The 21,747-nt window shown below is 49.5% G+C and overlaps 1 long non-coding RNA gene across 1 annotated transcript in view; it reads right to left on the reverse strand.

Annotated features, from left to right (window-relative positions):
• LOC138247336 (uncharacterized) overlaps positions 1-18,751 on the reverse strand; it is a 47,839-nt gene extending 29,088 nt beyond the window's left edge. The window contains exon 1 of the long non-coding RNA XR_011194451.1: positions 18,599-18,751. This is a non-coding gene — a long non-coding RNA (uncharacterized lncRNA). The remainder of the gene's footprint in view (positions 1-18,598) is intronic.
• Positions 18,752-21,747: the final 2,996 nt, after the last annotated feature.

Consider the following 21,747-nt stretch of genomic DNA (forward strand, 5'->3'; position numbering starts at 1 on the left):
GTGGAGTCTGGACTCCACCAGAGACCAGATGCCTCTGATCTCTGCCTCTCCCAGGAGGCCTCCCCATTCCAAGAGTGATGCATCTGTCATTACTGTCACATTTGGTTGGGGATTGAGAGGGATCTGCCTCTGACCCAATCGCAGTTCAATAGCCACCACAGCAGATCTTGCACAGTTCCCTCTGAGATTTGGACCATGTCGGAGTGATTCCCACGATGCCCCCACTAAAACTTCAGGTCCCTCCGCAGAGCCTGCGTTTGCCATCTGGCATGTGTCACCAGCAGGATGCAAGAGGCCATGAGGTTCAGCAGCCTCATAGTCATTCTAACCTAAATACAGGATAGAGGCTAAAACATCAGTATCATAGCCTGAACATCCTGGACTGGCCGCTCGGGAGGATAAGCCGAAGCTGCACTGTGTCCAGAACAGCTCAGATGAAAGGAAACATCTGAGAGCGAGTCAGGTGTGACTTCTGCACATTTATAGTGAACCACAGTGAATTCAGGAATGTCCGTGGCAGTCTAAAGGTGGGCAACAACAGCCTGGGGCAAGCCCACCTTCAGCAACCAGTCGTTAAGGTGGAGAAAGACTGAAACATCTAAACTGTGCAGGGGAGCTGCAACCACCTCTATTACCTCAGTGAACACCCAAGGGGCACTTGTAAGGCCAAAAAGGAGCACAGTGAACTGAAATGCTCATGGCCTACCATGAACTGCAAGTAATGTCTCTGGGCAGGCAGGATGGGGATATGAAAATAAGCGTCCTGCAAGTCCAATGCTACCATCCAGGTGCCTGGGTCCAGGGCAGATAAGACCTGACCAAGAGTGAGCATCATGAGCTTCTCCTACTTGAGGAAGAGATTGAGGGACGAAGGTCTAGGATAAGTTGGAGGCCCTTGTCCTTTTTGGGCACCAGAAAGTAGAAGGAATAACAACCACAACCTACTTCTGGCACAGGGACCCTTTCTGTGGCTCCCTTGGCCAAGAGAGCCATAACCTCCTTACGGAGAAGTGCCAAGTGATCCTCCGTCATTGGGTCATAGGATGGTGGCATGGATGGAGGGGTAGCCCTGAAGGGGAGGGAATAGCACCTTTTGGACTGTCTGCACAACTGATCTGTCTGATGTGGTGGACAGCCAGCGGAGCAGGTGATGGTGAATCCTGCCTCTGACTTGTCCATGGTGGGGAATTGTCAGACTTGGAAGGTTTGGAGGCAGCTGCAGAGAGGGGGAGCATTGGACTGGCTGGACCGCTGGCTCGCTGATCTACGGGGATGGTGGATCCCAAGTCCCTGACCATGCAGAGACTGAGCATCATGCGCAGCACGGTGGCTGGAGGGGAACGGGCATGGTTGGGCACCCCTTCCATAGCCACAAAAGGTGTAAAAAGGCTCAAGCACCAGGCCGTAGAAAGATAATCCTTGAAGCGCTCAAGTGCAGAGGCTGCTTTGTCTCCGAAGAGATGGGTGCCATCAAAAGGCATGTACAGAAGGGTATATTAGACATCCCCCGATAAGCCAGATGTCCTTAACCAGCCGTGATGCCTCAAGGCCACCATCAATGCAACCGCTCTGCCCAGTGAGTCGGTCGTGTCCAGCCCACATTTGATTGTGAACTTCGCTGCATCCCTCCCATCAGCAACAGCATGGGAGAGTATGGCCCGTGCCTCCTCCGGGATCTGTGGCGTACCTGCATAACCTTATCCCATAGAAAATTAGTATAACACCATAAAAGCATGCCGTGTTCATGGACTGCAATGTCAGGCTGGAGAAAATGTCTTCTTCCCAAATTGATACAGTCTCTTGGATTCCGTATCCAGGGGTGCGGAATGAAATGCACCCACAGACATAGAAATGGAAGCCGGCCATTGTCCTGTTCACAGGAGCCCCAGTGTCAGGTTTGGACCATGTACCCAGCAGGACATTGGTAAGGGCTTCATTAAAGATTAAAAGGGATTTGTAGGATGAAGCCCTGGGCTGAAGCACCTCAGTCAGGAGGTTAGTCCTGACTGCCACCAAAGGTAGCTCAAGATCCAGGACCTTGGCCACTCTTTGCACCACCATGGAATAGGACGCTCCCTCCTCCAAAAAGCATGCCAGTGTCTGGAGAACTATCCAGACTACTGGCTCACCCAGGTCCATCCACTGGTCCATAAGGTCTTGGAGCTGGTATTCTAAAGGGTCCAATGGCCCCTCCCATCCCTCACCATATCCCAACCCATAAGAAGAAGGGTCAGGATCTGATATGGAGGGGCAAGGTGCCTGTCGGAGTTGGCGTCGCCCGATGCCGGTTTGGCTCCATATCGGAGTCAGCAATAAGGATTGGGTCGAAGCCATCCGGTGGCATGGGCTGCATCAGGAGCGTTGTGGTCAGAACCGGCATCAGGGAAGGTAATGGTGGCACGACCAATGCCAGTTCAGATCCAGGAATGGGTACCCCCTGGAGCCGAGACCGAGGCTGCCAGTGCAGAACTGAAGGGGGCCCCCTTCTGATGCTGAAGGCCAGAAGGCGCTCCAGCAGTCAGACTGCTCAAAGAGGAGGCACATGGCCCTATAAAACTCTCTGAGTTGGGTAGAAGTCGCTCAGGGCTCCTGAAAATTCAGGGAGGAGCAAAGCCAACCCAGACGCAGACTCCAAGGACAGAGGCCTAGAGTGACAACGCTCCCTTTCCCTCGTCTAGTCGGCCAACAGATTGGGTGAAGTCAAAGAACGCTTGTTTTTATTCAACTTCTTCTTGTGCCTCGCTTATCTGACCATTCCGAAGACTTGGAGTAGGACGGAGATGAAGTGGGGCTCTGCAACCTTTCTCGGATGCGGAGCTGAGCGCCGGACCGCAAGGAGGATTAGGGACTGCTCCCTTAAAGCTTTCTGATTAATGGCCCATCACTTGGAGCATGACTTTGGGTCGTGGTTGCACTCCAGACACCACAAGCACATGAGGTGCGGATCTGTCACAGACATCGCCCAATGACAGGATCCATAGGTCTTGAACCCTGTTTTACGTGAAAACATCCTCGACGCACAGGAGTGTAGAGACTCAAAAATCTTTGACAAAAAGTGACTGAGGGGTAGCTTGTCTTCAGATCAGCTCTGGCTGGCGCTGAAAGAAAAGAACTGACCTCAACGTGCCAGGTTGGGGCCTATATAGGACCCACCGCATCATATCCTGTGCGCATGACGCTGACAACGGATGCAGAGCTGACCAATGCCACCTGACGGAAAAATCTCCAGATCCAGACTGATGCCTGGGGGAAAGTCTAAGGTAAGAAATCTGCAAGATCATACAGATGTGCTTAGTGGGAGTGTAACCTTATAATGAGGTATGCCTGTGGTGAGGGATAGGCCTGTGCATAAAGAATTGTGTAGAGGGCAAAGCCTTAGTGGTTTCTCTACATGGGGCGTTTAAGTATGGTGATGGTGGGGCCTATCTATATGAAAAGCTCAGTAAAGGTGCAAGGCTGTGCAGGCATCCCCAAATAATATTCTTGGGCATGTTGAAGGACTGGCCTCTCTGAGTAGTGCTCAATACTGGGCAGAAGCTACAGATACTAGGACCTTAACCACATAACACGGCTTGGTTGGGGTGAGGGACTGACCTCCCTGAGAAGAGCTCTCTAAATGGTAAAGGGCATATTTAGTACAGGCCCACCTATAGAATGAGACTTGGGAGCTGTCAGGGACTGTCCTTTTCTTAAAGAGTTGTGTTGTAAGCAAAGGGTTTGCTTAGCAGGAGACTTGGAAAATAGTGGTGGTTAAATTGGTGCAAGGACAGGCCTATGCATAAACAGCTCTGTACAGGGTGAAGTCTGTATGTAGCAAAGGTTTCCCTACGTAAGACTGAATATGGTGACGGACTGGCCTCTCTGTGTGAAGAACTCAGTACAGGTACAAGGCCATCCACTGCATGGTCTTCACCAAATAATGGGCTTGGGTGTGGTGAAAGAGAGGCCTCCATGTGTAGTGCTCAGTGCAGGTTACAATTGGTAGATACTAGGACCTTAACTACGTAACAGGGATTGGGCCTGATGAGGGACTGTCTAAAAAAGGGTAAAGGTTAAATGTGGTATTAGTTTGCCTACAGAATGGGACTTAACAGGAGGTTGTCCACATAGTTGGCTTTGTCTTTGGTAGGGGACATGCCTGTGTGTAAAGAATTCTATACAGAGTAAAGCTGTGCGTAGCAAGGTTTTCCCTACATGCAGGGATTGAGTATGGGTACAGGCTGGTTTCTCTATGTGAAAAGCCTAGTACAGGTGCTAGGCTTTGTTGTGTATAGGCTTCCACACATAATGTGTTTGGGTGTGATGGAGGACTGGCCTCTGTGTAGTGTTCAGTACAGGTCAGAAACTGTATAAAGTAGGACCTCAACCACATAAAATGTGGGTTTGGTGAGGGACTGGTCACTCTGTCAAGAGCTCTCTGAAGTGTAAAGGTTGTATGAGCTTGCCTGTAGAATGGGACTTGGGCATGGTGAATGATTGACCTTTCCCTAAAGAGTTGTAATGAAGATGAAGGGTGTGCTTAGCAGCAGGTTAGATGCATAGCAAGGTTTTCCTGTGGTGGGGGACAGGCCGATGAATCAAGGGCTCTGTACAGAGTGAAGCCTATGTGTAGCAATCGTTTCACTATGTGAGCTTACTGAGATTGAGTATGGTGAGGGACTGGTCTCTCTGTGAAGAACTCAGTGTAGGTCCAAGGCTGTGTGCCATAGGGGAAGTTCCCCACATAATTGAGCTTGGGTGTTGTTAAGTACTGGCTTCTCTGTGTAGTGCTGAATAGAGGCCCGAAGCAGTACATTAACCACATATAAAGACTTTGGCCCTCATTATGACCCTGGCAGTCTTTTGACCTCCAGGGTTAATGTGGAGGTATCACCGCCAACAGGCTGGCAGTGTATACCGCCACATTATGAGTGTGGCATGTTGGCCGCTGCCAACCCGCCACATCTCTGCTCATACCACCATGGCGGTATGAACCGCTGGGCTGGCGATGTTCATCTCCGACCTAGCATTCCACAGAAGACCACCGGTGGCATTATGAGCCATCACGAAAACCATGGCGTTAGGGCTACCGGTGACAGGGAATTCCCTGTCACCAGTAGACTGCTACCCCCCCCAGCAATCACCTGCCCCCCTCATCCCCCTACAGTCACAGTGCCGGCCTCCCCCCCAGCAACCACCTGACTCCCCCACCTCCTCTACAGTCACAGCACCCCCAACCTCCCCTCCCCGCATACATGCACACACACAACCACATGTACCACACATACACCCATTCACCTCCACTTCAGATACGCATCCACTTGCACACATCCATACACGCATTCACTCATACTCATCCATACATGCATTCACTCACACACACGCATTCAGGCACGCATTCACACTAACATGCTCACACGCATACAGACTGACATGCAGACACACACTCACAGCAACATTCATACACGCATTCACTCACATGCATACAACCATGCATACACCACAACACTCACAGACACATTCACACACGCAGACACAACACATTCACACACAACACTCCCACCCTCCAACCCCCCCTCCCTTGTCGGATGCCAGACTTACCTTGTTCGTTGAGGAGGTCGTCCGTCAGGGAACGGCAAGGGGCGCTGCTACCGCCGGGAGCGCCCATTGCAGGACAATGCCAGGCCATATTAATGGTCATAATACGGCCCGCGGTGTCCTTCTGGGGGGGCGGTGCAGGTGGTAGCACCACCCAGGCGCCTCCAACAGCCAGCACAGATACTGACAGATTTCCGCCCACACTGCGGGCGGAAATCCGGCAGTGCCCATATTATGCCGGGCTGAGGACCGCCAGCAGTGCCGGTCTCCTGGCGCCCGTGGCTTCAACGGACTTAAGGAAAGACTGCCGAAGTCATAATGAGGGCCTTTGTGTGGAGAGGGAATGGTCTCTGTGAAAAGCTCTTTAAAGGCTAAAGGCTGTTTGTGGTAGTGGTAGCAGCTTGTCTAGGCAATGGGAGTTGGCTGTGTTGAGGGACTGCCCTTTCCAAAAAGAGCTGTGTTGAAGGCAATTGCTGTGCATATTAGTAGAGGATTCCCCTACCTCACACGCTTGAGTATGGTGATGGACTGGACTCTCCATGAACAGCTCAGTGCAATTCCAAGGCTGTGCACGATATGGGCTTTCCCACACTGGGACTTGGCTATGGTAAAGGACCAGCCTTTCTGTGTATGTCAGGAATAAGGCCAGGCGCGGTCCAGATCTCACCCGAAACTCCGCTGCGCGACTATGCAGCGCTTTATGCGCACCACTTGTCATCCCCTCTTGTGCCAAAGGTGACCATCAGTGTCGTCTGCCCTGTGGCAAAGCTCACAGAGCTGCAGGTTAAGGACATTGGTGGACAAGATGCACTTATCAGTGCTATTCTATGAAGGGACTATAATTCCCATGTTTTTAGAGGCAGCAGCCATCTTGGGGTGTGGCAGGCCTATATAGCCCAGCCACACCTAAGCACGTTGCTCACTATTTTGAAGACTTTGGTGCAGCCAGACCTCGTGGGGGTTTCTCTGGAGAAGAGCAGAGTTCCTGAATGGCAAAGTGTTGTCCAACCAAAGTATCCTTGATTCCATGGTGCATTAAAAAACGAGTAGGTCGTACTCGTAGCGGTAAGTCCTTGCTGAATCCAAGTTTGGAGGAAGTCATTACTTCCAAAAGGTAAAGCGCCCCTTAGCATAACGAGCAACACATTTTCAGTTTCTAGAGTACAGCAGCCTTGGCACAACAATCAAAGGCATTTCAGCGCACAGATGTAAAGCGCTCTTGTGCACAGCAATTCAAAGCGTTTCAGTTCACAGATGTAAAGCGCTCTTTTGCACAGCAATTCAAAGCGTTTCATTCACAGATGTAAAGCGCTTTTGTGCACAGCAATTCAAAGCGTTCCAGTTCACAGATGTAAAACGCTCTTTTGCACAACAATTCAAAGCGTTGCGTTTACAGATGTAAAGCGCTCTTGGCACGACAATTCAGGCGCGTCAGTTCAGAGATGTAAAGCGCTCTTGGCATGGCAATTCAAGCACTTCAGTTCACAGATGCAAAGCGCTCTTGGCATAGCAATTCGAGCGCTTCAGTTCACAGATGTAAAGCGCTCTTGGCATGACAATTCAGGCGCTTCAGTTCACAGATGTAAAGCGTTTTTAGCACGATAATTCAATTACTTCAGTTCACAGATGTAAAGCGCTCTTGGCACAGCAATTCAAGCACTTTAGTCCTCAGGTTTAAAGCGCTCTTGACAGGAGTAAAAGGTTCTTGGCACAACAATCTAAGGCCCATATTTATACTTTTTTAGTGCCGCATTTGCGCTGCTTTTTGACGAAAAAACTGCACAAACTTAAAAATACAATTGTATTTGGCAAGTTTGCGCCGATTTGCGTAAAAAAAATACGCAAATGCGGTGCTAAAAAAGTATAAATATGGGCCTAAGTGATTCAGGCTACTTGAGTAAAAGTGCTTCCTGGTATTATTAAGTAAAGCGCTTCAAGTTCAATGAGTAAAACCGTTTGGCATTTATTGTTGTGAATGTGAAAGTATTTCTGGAGATAAGCAAATCATAGTTTTCATTGTTTTTTGAAAGGCTTAAGATGTGGAAAGCATATGTAATTCTTTGATATTTTCTAAGTCATGATCAAAGGTTTATGTTGTGAAGGCATAGATGTTACAGGATTGATATTCTGAGTATAATCGTAGTCCAAAGTTCTTGCCATCTCTTGATTCCGAGGTCGTAATTTACCCTTGTTCCATGTTTCAAAGACGGGGCTTTGCCCTCATTTCAAAAGGGGTCTCCGTCTGATATCTCGGAGACGCATTTAGTCACGAGTTTATTGATGAGGTACATTTCTATGAATGAGTAAAAGCATATTTGTTCTAACCTTTACTTTTCAGATCTCTCTCCCTGCTGTTCCCTACCCTAAATCCCTTCCCCCGACTGGCTTCATCATAACTCTTTGCTATAATAGCTTTCTGAGTTGGTGACGCTGGAAGGTGGGCCTTTTGTTCAGCAACGTGCAGATCCCGAGGAAAGGACACTGTGACAATGTAGTGGTGAGTACTGGTCAGAAGCTTTATACATAGGAGCTTAACCAGATAACATAGCTGGGGTGTGGTGAAGAACTGGCCTCTCTGTAAAATGCTTTGCACTGGGTAAAGGCTGAGCATTCTGGCAGTTTGCCCATGGGAAGTTCCTTAGATATGGTAAGACACTGGCCTCTATATAAAGAGTTGTGTACAGAGTGAAAGCCGTGCACAGTTGAGGATTCCTAACATAGGGTACTTCAGTGAGCTGAAATACTGGCTTCTCCGTGAAGAGCTCTGTACAGAGCAAAGACTCTACATAGTAGGATTTAGATCTTGTCATGTGGGTTATCTGTGTGACGAGATGACGTCTCAGTGAACAGTTGTACACAGAACTAAGGAACTCGGCAGCGATTGATTCGATTACAAATCTTTATTTGGCACATATACAAATAGTACATAAAATACATCAACAATCAATACAATACATTAAAACGATAATGATAAAAATAATTAAATTATCAATGCTCCCAATTACATACTCACTATAGTATAATACATTTTCTAAGATGTATAGCTCACCATATATTAAGTACGGTACTGAGACAAACTAGAGGATTTTTAAGTGCAAGAATATAGCGTAAATCTCAGCAGCAGTCAATTTGGCACCTAAACAACCTTGATTATCTGAATAGACTATATCTAAAACAAAGTTGGAAACATCACATACCACATTACTATATAAAACTATGGATCTATATGGCACACCAGGTATATATTTAAATTTAAACCTATTATATGTTTTTTCATATTTTCCACGTATGAAATCCTGCAAAGATACCATACCATAAATAATACTAGAAATGCATCATATAGGTGATCACTCTGCACTGCTCCAAATACTCACATAAAATAAAATTTTAGCTTTGTGGTATCCTGCACCTACTTACCGCCCAGAGGTAAACCGAACAGGCAAAGATTATGCAAGTGATAAATCTAATCAAGGCTTCAACCCTCCACCTAATCAGATTAAAGTTTTTTGCAAAAATATAGTAGGAATGTCACCCATTGGTTCAACTTAATGTGACCCCCTACGGTTTTCCAGCACCAGCATGTTTCATCGTTCGTCTCCCTCCTCATCCAGAACAAACTGGGATAATACAAGGCATCATGAAGAAGGCATTTATCACAGTTATACAAAAGTCAGACAATAACCCTTTATAATTAAATACATACGGATTGATCGCCCTGTTAAACGTAGATGCCAATTTGTTTACAGGGATTTTGAGGACAGGTGGGATTAGAAGAAGAAACAGGGAGGGGGCGAGTTGGAGGGAGAAATTAATCAGGGAGGTGAAATATAAATAGGGGGTTTAAAGATGAAACAGGGAGCGTGGTAGGTGGGAGGGGAAGACACAACATGGTTGGGGAGGGAGGGAGCGAAAGGAGCAACACGAGTGGAGTGGGTGGGCGGGAAAGGAGCAACACGAGTGGGGTGGGTGGGAGGGAAAGGAGCAACACGAGTGGGGTGGGTGGGAGGGAAAGGAGCAACACGAGTGGGGTGGGTGGGAGGGAAAGAAGCAACACGGGTGGGGTGGGCGGGAGGGAGGGAAAGAAGCAACACGGGTGGGGTGGGCGGGAGGGAAAGAAGCAACACGGGTGGGGTGGGCGGGAGGGAAAGAAGAAACATGGGTGGGGTGGGCGGGAGGGAAACAAGCAACACGGGTGGGGTGGGCAAGAGGGAAACAAGCAACACGGGTGGGGTGGGCGGGAGGGAAACAAGCAACACGGGTGGGGTGGGCGGGAGGGAAACAAGCAACACGGGTGGGGTGGGCGGGAGGGAAACAAGCAACACGGGTGGGGTGGGCGGGAGGGAAACAAGCAACACGGGTAGGGTGGGCGGGAGGGAAACAAGCAACACGGGTGGGGTGGGCGGGAGGGAAACAAGCAACACGGGTGGGGTGGGCGGGAGGGAAACAAGCAACACGGGTAGGGTGGGCGGGAGGGAAACAAGCAACACGGGTAGGGTGGGCGGGAGGGAAACAAGCAACACGGGTGGGGTGGGCGGGAGTGAAACAAGCAACACGGGTGGGGTGGGCGGGAGGGAAACAAGCAACACGGGTGGGGTGGGCGGGAGGGAAACAAGCAACACGGGTGGGGTGGGCGGGAGGGAAACAAGCAACACGGGTGGGGTGGGCGGGAGGGAAACAAGCAACACGGGTGGGGTGGGCGGGAGGGAAACAAGCAACACGGGTGGGGTGGGCGGGAGGGAAACAAGCAACACGGGTGGGGTGGGCGGGAGGGAAACAAGCAACACGGGTGGGGTGGGCGGGAGGGGAAACATGCAACACGGGTGGGGTGGGCGGGAGGGGAAACATGCAACACGGGTGGGTTGGGCGGGAGGGGAAACATGCAACACGGGTGGGTTGGGCGGGAGGGGAAACATGCAACACGGGTGGGTTGGGCGGGAGGGGAAACATGCAACCGGGGTGGGTGGGAGGGGAAACATGCAACCGGGGTGGGGCGGGCGGGAGGGGAAACATGCAACCGGGGTGGGGCGGGCGGGAGGGGAAACATGCAACACGGGTGGGTTGGGCGGGAGGGGAAACATGCAACCGGGGTGGGTTGGGCGGGAGGGGAAACATGCAACCGGGGTGGGGTGGGCGGGAGGGGAAACATGCAACCGGGGTGGGTGGGAGGGGAAACATGCAACCGGGGTGGGTGGGAGGGGAAACATGCAACCGGGGTGGGTGGGAGGGGAAACATGCAACCGGGGTGGGCGGGAGGGGAAACATGCAACCGGGGTGGGCGGGAGGGGAAACATGCAACCGGGATGGGCGGGAGGGGAAACATGCAACCGGGGTGGGGCGGGCGGGAGGGGAAACATGCATCCGGGGTAGGGCGGGCGGGAGGGGAAACATGCAACCGGGGTAGGGCGGGCGGGATGGGAAACATGCAACCGGGGTAGGGCGGGCGGGAGGGGAAACATGCAACCGGGGTAGGGCGGGCGGGAGGGGAAACATGCAACCGGGGTAGGGCGGGCGGGAGGGGAAACATGCAACCGGGGTAGGACGGGCGGGAGGGGAAACATGCAACCGGGGTGGGGCGGGCGGGAGGGGAAACATGCAACCGGGTTGGGGCGGGAAACATGCAACCGGGGTGGGGCGGGAGGGGAAACATGCAACCGGAGTGGGGCGGGTGGGAGGGGAAACATGCAACCGGAGTGGGGCGGGTGGGAGGGGAAACATGCAACCGGGGTGGGGCGGGTGGGAGGGGAAACATGCAACCGGGGTGGGGCGGGTGGGAGGGGAAACATGCAACCGGGGTGGGGCGGGTGGGAGGGGAAACATGCAACCGGGGTGGGGCGGGTGGGAGGGGAAACATGCAACCGGGGTAGGGCGGGTGGGAGGGGAAACAGGCAACTTGGGAAACAAGCAACCGGGGTGGGGTGGGTGGGAGGGAAACAAACAACCCCTTGGGAAACAAGCAACCCAGGTGGGGTTGGTGGGAGGGAAACAAGCAACCCGGGTGGGGTGGGCGGGAGGGAAACAAGCAACCCGGGTGGGGTGGGCGGGAGGGAAACAAGCAACCCGGGTGGGGTGGGCGGGAGGGAAACAAGCAACCCGGGTGGGGTGGGCGGGAGGGAAACAAGCAACACGGGTGGGGTGGGCGGGAGGGAAACAAGCAACACGGGTGGGGTGGGCGGGAGGGAAACAAGCAACACGGTGGGGTGGGCGGGAGGGAAACAAGCAAAACGGGTGGGGTGGGCGGGAGGGGAAACATGCAACCGGGGCAGGCCGGCGGGAGGGGAAACATGCAACCGGGGCGGGGCAGGCGGGAGGGGAAACATGCAACCGGGGTGGGGCGGGCGAGAGGGCAAACATGCAACCGGGAGGGGAAACATGCAACCGGGGTAGGGCGGGCGGGAGGGGAAACATGCAACCGGGGTAGGGCGGGTGGGAGGGGAAACATGCAACTTGGGAAACAAGCAACCGGGGTGGGGTGGGTGGGAGGCAAACAAACAACCCCTTGGGAAACAAGCAACCCAGGTGGGGTTGGTGGGAGGGAAACAAGCAACCCGGGTGGGGTGGGTGGGAGGGAAACAAGCAACCCGGGTGGGGTGGGTGGGAGGGAAACAAGCAACCCGGGTGGGGTGGGTGGGAGGGAAACAAGCAACCCGGGTGGGGTGGGTGGGAGGGAAACAAGCAACCCGGGTGGGGTGGGTGGGAGGGAAACAAGCAACCCGGGTGGGGCGGGTGGGAGGGAAACAAGCAAACTAGATGATTTAGAAGCGACACATAAGGGGTGGGTGGGAGGGAAAGAAGCAACACGAATGGGACCGGTTGGAGCGAAAGAAGCAACACGAATGGGGCGGGTGGGAGGGAAAGAAGCCACACGAATGGGGCGGGTGGGAGGGAAAGAAGCCACACGAATGGGGCGGGTGGGAGGGAAAGAAGCCACACGAATGGGGCGGGTGGGAGGGAAAGAAGCAACACTAATGGGGCGGGTGGGAGGGAAAGAAGCCACACGAATGGGGCGGGTGGGAGGGAAAGAAGCCACACGAATGGGGCGGGTGGGAGGGAAAGAAGCCACACGAATGGGGCGGGTGGGAGGGAAAGAAGCCACACGAATGGGGCGGGTGGGAGGGAAAGAAGCCACACGAATGGGGCGGGTGGGAGGGAAAGAAGCCACACGAATGGGGCGGGTGGGAGGGAAAGAAGCAACACGAATGGGGCGGGTGGGAGGGAAAGAAGCAACACGAATGGGGCGGGTGGGAGGGAAAGAAGCAACACGAATGGGGCGGGTGGGAGGGAAAGAAGCAACATGAATGGGGCGGGTGGGAGGGAAAGAAGCAACAGGAATGGGGCGGGTGGGAGGGAAAGAAGCAACAGGAATGGGGCGGGTGGGAGGGAAAGAAGCAACAGGAATGGGGCGGGTGGGAGGGAAAGAAGCAACAGGAATGGGGCGGGTGGGAGGGAAAGAAGCAACAGGAATGGGGCGGGTGGGAGGGAAAGAAGCAACAGGAATGGGGCGGGTGGGAGGGAAAGAAGCAACAGGAATGGGGCGGTGGGAGGGAAAGAAGCAACAGGAATGGGGCGGGTGGGAGGGAAAGAAGCAACATGAATGGGGCGGGTGGGAGGGAAAGAAGCAACAGGAATGTGGCGGGTGGGAGGGAAAGAAGCAACAGGAATGGGGCGGGTGGGAGGGAAAGAAGCAACAGGAATGGGGCGGGTGGGAGGGAAAGAAGCAACAGGAATGGGGCGGGTGGGAGGGAAAGAAGCAACAGGAATGGGGCGGGTGGGAGGGAAAGACAGACGGATTAAGGTGTAACACAGATGTAAGAAGTAACACAGATGGGGTGTGAAGGCATGAAGTAGCACGGACAAGGCAGGTGAGAAGCAAGAATAAAAATTATACCTAGTTCACAGCACCAGTAAGGGAAGGACCTTGATGCATCTGAAACAATCAGTACTTGGTCCATGTTCCTACCAAAAGAAGAAGACGTCAATATGGCTTGTGCTGCCCAATTAGAAGGCAGCAAATGAGAGTGACAATGAAACCCATAAATAGTAAGTAATGGGTGGAGTCGAAGCCTCTAAAAGAACCTAATATCTCTTGCAAGTGAGAGAGCTTGCTCATGCAGACTAGACTTAAAAATGACTGCACTATGTAGGTTTCTCTGTCTGACTCAGACATTGCCCCTGTGGTCTCTGCATGGCATGCTTAAGAAAATACAGGAACAGATTTGTCTGGGTGAGATGTGAACCATATTGGCTATAAATTGTATATCCTAACCTGCAAAGAAAGGGGTGATGGGTCTTCCAATAATAGAAAACGACTATATGACTGCGCAACACCGCTACATGGTGGCGTGGAATAGGTCAGAGGGTGAGAAACTCTGGTGTTTCATCTTCTGGATGATAGTGGGGGCACATATCTGGAAAACACTTTTAATGCCAGAAAAAGGTATGGCCAGGGGCCTCTATTCATCTGCTGTTACCATGGCCATGAATTTAGCTTGGGACACAGGAATGCTAAAGGGACTCTACAATTCTGTCCCCATGACCCACTTTCTTTGTAACCCCGACCTTACTCTGGTGATGGAAGAAGCAGGTTACTTCACCAAGCAGGCAGCAGGTGACAGGCTGAAAAACGTCGGGGGACTTCTTTGGCTATGTTGGTCTTATTTTCAGGCTGTTAAATCTATGGGCCAGACAAGGCGGGAAAAAGAAATTGTAAGACTGCTAACTGCAAAAGAATGGGATGAAGCATATTTCGGGCAAGAGTCAAGTGCTACAAACAGTGAGCCAATTGTGAAAATATTACCTTACTGGTAATACAGCCAGACAAAGTCCACGCTTGGTATAAATCTAAGCTGGAGGTAGTGTGGTAGGGCCGGTACTCTACCCGTCCATGTTGCTTCTTTCCCTCCCAACTGCATGAAGCTTCACAGGTATTGGAAGCAGTTACTGTGTGACATTGACCTACTGTTGAATACCAAACTACCTAGTTTTCCCGCATACAGAATATTGAGCCTAGCAGACATATTGTCATACCCATTGCATTCCCCTAAGGGCAAATTTATAAAACTGCTCCATTGCACCACCAAGCAGGTGATACAAATCAACAGCAGTATGAGAAAAGTTCCTGTATATAGCTCATAGCTGTACAGAGTATGGCAATTGATTGGCCTTGAGGGATTACCATGCCCCTAGAAAAAAGGGGGCCCTATTTGAGACATTCTGGGGATCTTGTCTGTTTTTTTTTAGTGAAACAGTTGTGTACAAGACCCGGGGAGATTTCCAAAGGTTAACAGGTGCCAGAGAACAGCCCCTGTTCCAACAGACTTGTGAATAGGCTCACCTGGGTTTTTATTGCACAGAGGTGGAGTGGGCGATGGGTTCAGTGGGGTGGAAGGGAAGGTTATGTTGTGGTTGGTGGGTTCCAGTGGTTGAACGCGGAAGTATATCACTTCAAACACAATAATATAAAGAATTGTTCCATAAAATGATGGTTCATTGTCAATGTGCCAGTACTAATGTAATGACAAAAAAGTTTTGGAGTACATTTCAATGGGGAAACCTCTTACATGCCTGCTTTCATGACCTATTAGCTCTGTTTCTAGGAGCGTTGGTCATATAATCTGGCACACCTAGAATCTTGCCTAGGGCTGAAAAGATTGGTCTGGCAAAATAGTTTCATCCAATAAAACCATTACATTACAACTTCATTGCTTTAATGACAGGGTGTCTGTTTCTCAAGGAATATGTAAAGTTGACCAACATGCTGAAGGCTTATATTTTCTGTAAGCTGTCTTGAATAAATAAAATGCTGTTTTTTCAACATTAATTGTTATGTGTGCCATCTTTTACTCATATATGTATACATATGGTAATTCTATAGTATGAAATGAACCAAGGGGCAGCAGAGTGTTGTAGATGACTAAAGACAAGCATAAAGTCAAGCAGTTAAAGGAGCGGAATCTGGGTTCTGGATGGTTAATGCATTATGATGTACTGTTCTTTAAAAGCGCAAGTCTTTAACGCTTTCCTGAATTGGAGCAGTGTTGGTACAGTCCTAAAGGATAGGGGATGTTTCAGATTCTGCATGCATAGACAAAAAAGACCCGTTGTCTTATGTGTTTGTTTTTTTTTAAACATTTCTTAGTCTGCAGTATGATGGTGTCCTGGCTGCGGGTGTGACAAGAACCACCAGAGATGGTGAACGTGTCTGCAAGTTAAGAAGAGGTGCTGATCACAATACCTTTGTAAAAGAGGCCACTGGTTTTGAAGATGGTGTGAGCCTGCAAAACCAAAGGAGCTCCATCAGAATTGGGGTAATGTGATCCTATTTCTTTAGGACCTGATGAGAGGAACAGCATCATGTATGATGCTCTTAGCCAATGTTTCTGATGAAATCACCAGACACATTATCTTGTCCTTAAAGTCAGAATGCGGCAGAAAAACTTCCCTTATTTCACAATTCGTTTTTTTGTTTTGCTGTAACAAGCACGTCACAGTAAAATATAAGTGAAAGCACAAGCTTTTTGAATTGTTGTGAGAAGCATATGTCACTACAATACAAGTGAAGGCAGATTTCACTAATGGTGTGGCAATAGGACAATGTTGTTTTTCGAGAGCTTTCTCTCCATAGTGAATCCCTGCTTGGGGATCACAGTAGATGTGCGTTCCCCAAGCAGTGATCCATCCCACTTGACACCCGAAATGCTTTCTTGCAGTGGGAGTAGCCCCCCTGGGCATGGGTCTGTGCTCCTCCACTGCCAGGGCAAATCAGGCTTTTTGAAGGTGGTGAAAAGGGAATGTTAAGCCCCAATCTGTCTCGGGGTGCAAGCCCACTAGGCACTAGGAAATTCCTCACCACTGATTTCAGGGAGAGGACCTCCCCTCTCCCGGGGAATGGGCATTATCCACCCCCACCTCCAGGGCAAATTAATCCTCTCTTCAAAGCCCTCTCCACTCCCTGGGGGGCTACTAGGGGATGTTTAGCCCCAATCTTCGCTCTGAGGATGCAGAAAATCAACTACGCTTCAGGGAATTACACACCACTGTTTTTTGGGGGGGACTCTCCCCCACCCCCTACATGTAAATCAATGTTTCTGCCTCCTGGGACAATTGGTGGTGTTGATCTCAACCTGCCAATGGTTGGGGGGCACAGAGCCCACTAAGCACCATGGATTGCAGGTTTCACAGTTCTGGGGAGGTTGAAGTGACCCCTTGGCATAGGATTTTGCTCCCACCCATCCCTAGGCACAAACGTCTTCTTCTCTCCTCCTCCTCTGGGGGGAGTGGGGACAGAAAGGGGATCTATAACCCAAATCTGTCACCTCAGGGTGGGAAATGGGGGCAGAAAGCTCTGTAGACCAAAAGGGACTATCTTAGTGTACTGTTTGGCAGAAGCAGCGTGTCCGGGCTTGGGCATGTGCTCCCCCACCCCTGGGCACAAGAGACTTTATGCCTCCAAGGGGGGCAAATAGGGAGTGTTGTCCCCAGTTTACCCCCCAGAGGAGCAGAAAGCCTGCTAGACCTTGAGGAAATATTTTAGGTTTATTGTTTGGGGCGTGGGCCCCTGTGCAGGGACTTGTTCTCCCTTTCCCACCCCCAGGAGCTAGAGTCTTTCTGCCTCCATGGTGTGGATCTGTGGTGTGGATAGAGGGTGTTTCACCCAAATGTACCTTCCCCAGATGGGGCAGAAAAACCCCCAAGCACCAGGAAAAAAGAAAAAAAAGTGGGTGTTGGGGATATCTGACACAATTACCTAGGGCATCCCTCTCTTCTGAAATTTCTTCACAAAATGAAACCACATTAGGCATCTTTACTTCCTTAATAAAAGCAACTTCAGGCCACTTGGAGAAGCAATCCACAAGGACCAGCGCAAATTTACCTTCAGGACACAGACATTCAAATGGACCACAAACATCAATGGCCACTTTTTTCCACGCTCTACCGGGAAAAGCCACCAGTTGAATACTTATCTCGGAAACGTTGTGTTTTATCACTACATGTGCAAGTCACACAATTTCAGACAAATCTTTCGACCTAATTGTCCATTCCAGGCCACCAGAAATCATTGGGTGCCCTTCTTTTCATAGTGAACATCCCGCCATGACCTTCAAGTAACAACGTAATGTGACGTAAATCCTTTGGTACTACCAACATGTCACACCTTCTCACAATCCTCTTCACCACTGATAACTCACTCCACACTGGTTAAAGTTAATTCAACTCAGGTTTCAGATCTTCACTCACATTTTCATCATTGCACAACTTGGAAATTAGTAATTACAAAGACTTGTCCGCCAACAATGCTTCCTTCCACTCATCCTCACAAATGTCTCCCCTACAAACCAACCTCTCCAACCAACCACTCATCCTCATCAATCAGTGTATTATCACACAAAGGTAATGGGACAAACAATCTGCATTAACATTTCTGGATCCAGGCTCATATTTGATGTTGAACATGAATTCTTGCAAATGATACAACTACTTGTAAATTAGTAATAGCGCCTTTCCAGACCCTTTAGTGATGAACAGGTCAGTCAATGGTCTATGGTCAATATGTAATTCAAAACGAGTACCCCCCAAATATGTTATTAAACATTGCACCCCCTACCAGCACACCAATGCCTCCTTTTCAACCATGGAATATGTGCTCTTGGTGCCTTTTATCATAGGCGATAAGAATGCCACCACTCTTTCTTGTCCCTTATCCACCTGCATTAACACTGCACCCAGCCTATACGCACTAGCATCTGTCACAACGATAGAAGCATATTTGGGATCGAACGGTTTAAGAACATTTCCATTCATAATAGCTGTTTTACTTTTGTCTAATGCCACATGACACTCTTCAGACCGTTCATACATGGCACCTTTCTTCATTAAGGCGCTTAAGACATGCACCTTTTCCAAGATTTGTTCAACAAATTTGGAGTAGTACTCTGCTTATCCTAAAAAGGATCTGAACTGCTCCTTGTCTATCAGTACAGGTGTGTGTTTTCAATGCCCTCTGATAGTTTCAATTTAGGCTTACCTCACTGGGAAGACAGTGTATGTCCCAGATACACCACCTCATTTTCCTCAGATTTAACGTGTCCACCCCAGCCAGCAATCCTGCCTGTTCCAACTTCTTCAGCATTCTCTCTAGTTTCGAGTCATGTTGTTCTTTACTAGAACTCCACACCAAGATATTGTCTGGAAGAAATAAGACATTAGACAGATCACTGAATATACCTTGCATGATTCTCTGGAAAACTGGAGACGCAGAGGCCATACGAAAAGGCATGTGCACAGACTGGTATGCTCCTTCAGGTGTGTTAAATGATTTCAAGTGCTTAGATTTCAGATGTAATCGCACTTGATGAATGCAATGTTGAGAAATACTTAGACCGTTGTACATGCATCAATCTCCCATTTATTTGGGAAAGGGTATGTCTGTCCACCAAATATTTTCATTCAAATCTCTCAAGTCCACTCACAAACGCAGATTCCCATTGGATTTCCTTGCTAACACAATGGGACTATGCCATTCAGAAGGCTCTATAGGCTCTGTAATCCCTTCTCTACACAAACAATCCAGTTCTTCTTTTAATGGACTGTGTAATGCCAATGGATCATAGTGCACCGTATGGACTCTTGGAACTGCCCACTTTTCAAAATTATGCAATGTTCAAATTTCTGCAAACAACCCAATTTTTTGCAAACAATATAGGAAACATAACCTTCCATTTCTCCATCTTGTTTTGCGAGGTCAGTATTACTTGCTCTGGATGATTAGGGTAGAGTACAATTCCTAAAGCGAGTTGCTCTTTTCAACCTAGCAATGTTTTCCCTTTCTTTGCCATATACACCCTTCCAACAGCCTTCCTGTCTTTGTACATCAAAACTGCATCAAAGTAGCCTTTGAGCAAAAACATGATTCCATTATGCCCGTGCGGTTCCACGTCTGTGGAGATTAGTTCATAGTAGTATACATTTTTCCAAGTGGCTTTGTCGATCAAGGTATACAGACAACATGAATCCGCCCACATGGGATTTCCACTCCCTTCATCTCTATGGCACACTTATGCAGATTATATGCCTCACAATATTGAACTATCCCCTCAGCCTGGTTGTCACAGCCACTTACCACCAATACCTCTACCTTATCACTAGCAGTGTCCCCAACTTCATCCGTTTTGCTGCTTAGATTATTTTTCATCCAATTCACACTAGATTTCTCATTGTTACCCATTACATGTGTCTTAGAAATTTTTTCAAACTTTTTGCATTTGTAATATTGGGCTGTAGCAGCTGGACATCAACTGGACTCTGCTATATGCCTTAAGCTGCCACACTTGCAACACTGTTTTTTCTTTATATCTGCCTGTGTCTCCTTGTAACCTTTATCATTTCTGTCCTTCTCCCTTTTCTGTAGAGCATGCATGTTTTTCCCATCCTTCAATGTATTACTCTTCTGCTCTTCATTTAACTTTCACATAGCGTGGTGATGTATTTTCAATACATTTCGCTATATCAATAGTTTTCTCTAATGAAAATCTTTCACGCCCAACATCTTCTCTTGTATTTTCATACTACATGACCTGTTTTTCATTTGATCTCTAATGATCTCTTTATGTAATTCCCTAAAATTGCATGCAGCTGCTAAGTTTCTCAGAATGGCCTGGTAATTGGGCACGGAAAAATAATTTATGTCAACAACTACGTTTACTTTCTTTTACAAAATATTCTTCTAAAGCTGTCATCGCTCTAGTATATTCGTCCTTAGGCCCTTCATCAGCCTCCAACTTTTCATCATTCTCGCCATAGGTAACTGCAAGGTTTTTAAACACCTTCTACCCTCTATACCTCGATTATGTCTTAACATTGCCAGTTTCCTCCTTGCCACAAACACCTCTCCACCAATGGCCTCAGGATATGTCTCAAATGCCTCCCTCCAGGCTACCCAAGCCATTACTGGAAGCCCTGGTTCCTGCAAAAACATGGGAAGTATGCATTACCATGTTTTCACTCAAATACACCGCCTCAGACACCAAAATTACAATTAAGTCCACAAACGAAATAACTAACATAAATAAAGTAGTCACCGTGGTGACTTTGCTTCTATGCAACCCTTTTTCTGTTCCAGGTCCTGCTTCCCCCTCTTGCAGAAATAATTGTTTCTTTCAAGTGAAATGTAGTCCTTCCTCCTTGTTCACGGAACAGATGCAGTCCTTCCTCAATGTTAATATCCTAATGTGCCACTTCTGAACTTGTCCTACTACTTTGTTTGTGGCAGTGTTAGTGCTTTGGTCAATGAGGGTCATTGCCGCTTAGTGCAGCAGCCAACTCCCACAGACCTGTCCTCCCAGATGCTGATGTCTAAGTCATCATGGTCTGATTGCAATAGGCAGACATAGGTCTAGGGGCAACACAAACCATATACTCCAAAAGTGGAATGTGAATCACAAGTGGACCCCAGACCTATGGGAGCTTGTAGAGGGTCGCTGGGACTGTAAGAAAACAGTCAGAGTGTCCAAGATACCCCACCCCAAGACCCTTAAAAGTAGGAGTAAATTACACCTACTACCCCAAGAGAGCACAATAGTCGTGATAGGGGGATTCTGCAAGAACAACAAACACCAGCAGTGCACTGACAACGGATTCCTGGATCTGAGGACCTGCAAAGCCGAGGACCAAGTCCAATAGTCGCGATAGTGTCCGGGGGGGCAGGAGCCCAGGAAACCCCAGATGAAGGTGCAAGGAAGCTGCCTCCGGATGGAAGAAGCTTGGAATTCTGCAAGAACGAAGAGGACTAGGAACTTCTCCTTTGGAAGGAAGATGTCCCACGTCGCGATGAAGGTTGCAGAAGTATTCCCACGCAGAAATAATGCAAACAAGCCTTGCTAGATGCAAGGGTCGGGGTAGAGGTTTTTGAGTGCTGCTGAGGACCAGGAAGGACCAGGATGTCGCCCCTTGGAGGAGGAGACAGAGGGGGCGCTCAACAACTCAGAAAGCCCTCACAGAAGCAGCCAGCACCCGCATAAGTACCTGAACAGGCACTTGGAAGATTTGTGAACCGGAGTCCACTCAGAGTTACAAAAGACGGTCCCACGACGTCAGAGGCCAACTAAGCGGGTTGAGCACTGCAGGACGGAGTGCTGGGGACCCAGGCTAGGCTGTGCACAAAGGAAATCCTGGAAG

The sequence above is a fragment of the Pleurodeles waltl genome, chromosome 7 (assembly GCF_031143425.1).
Source record: "Pleurodeles waltl isolate 20211129_DDA chromosome 7, aPleWal1.hap1.20221129, whole genome shotgun sequence".
Taxonomy (NCBI): Eukaryota; Metazoa; Chordata; class Amphibia; order Caudata; family Salamandridae; genus Pleurodeles; species Pleurodeles waltl.